This window comes from Apaloderma vittatum, unplaced genomic scaffold (assembly GCF_000703405.1).
Source record: "Apaloderma vittatum isolate BGI_N311 unplaced genomic scaffold, ASM70340v1 scaffold28303, whole genome shotgun sequence".
NCBI lineage: Eukaryota > Metazoa > Chordata > Aves > Trogoniformes > Trogonidae > Apaloderma > Apaloderma vittatum.
The window spans coordinates 41,299-42,121 of NW_009709247.1; the positions used below are offsets into that span (position 1 = coordinate 41,299).

Genomic DNA, 823 nt, shown 5'->3' on the forward strand with positions numbered 1-823 from the left:
CACTGCTCATAAAGTAATTCCCAAGTAATTCGTTGTCCCTGCTTATAGTATTGTGTTGGGGCTTGGTTTTTGCTAAGGGCTATCTTTTGAAAGCACTCGGCACCTGAGCAGTCTGCCGCAGGATAGCATCAACAATATTTTGGATGATTTCTCAGAAAATATGGTATATTTTCTAACAGTATAGATGTGGGAAGAGAAGTAGATTTCCTGAGTGCAAACTGTGCAATATGAAACTTGGGCACACGTTTTGATTTAGGCACAGATTTTGAGGGGGACGGTTATCTCAGTGGAGGGAGGGTGGTTAGCTCAGTCGGTTAGAGCTTGGTGCTAATAACGCCAAGGTCACGGGTTCTATCCCCATACAGGCCACGTGTTGCCTGATCTAGTTGAGAGACGTCCCTGCCCATGACAGGGAGGTTGGATTAAATGATCTCTAAGGTCCCTTCCAGCCTAGGCCATTCTATGATTCTATGATTTTGTCAGTGCCTTGCTTCTCAAGTACAAAAAAAGGAACAATAATACCCCTACTTTACAGAGCCATAGGAAAATAATTTCAATCTTCTGGACATCTCACAATTGAACAAATGCTGAGGATACTGACTGCTCTCCTTATTAGATGGACAGATCTGCCAATGGGCTTTTGAAAGAACTGATGCTGGATTAATGTGATAAACTGCAGATCATTGTAAGAGAAATTAACTTCAGCATTATTATGCAATACTGCTTGTCTGGATTTGTGGTAGCAACTATAATGGTTTCATAGAAGCTGGGTTGTGGGAAAGGGGTCTCAGTGACATGGCTAGTGAGGCAGAATGTTTACAGA

The 823-nt window shown here is 42.4% G+C and overlaps 1 non-coding gene across 1 annotated transcript; it reads left to right on the forward strand.

The window, feature by feature from the left end:
* Nucleotides 1-295: 295 nt before the first annotated feature.
* On the forward strand, nucleotides 296-369 carry TRNAI-AAU. Its single transcript has one exon. It is a non-coding gene; the product is annotated as a tRNA-Ile (tRNA).
* Nucleotides 370-823: the final 454 nt, after the last annotated feature.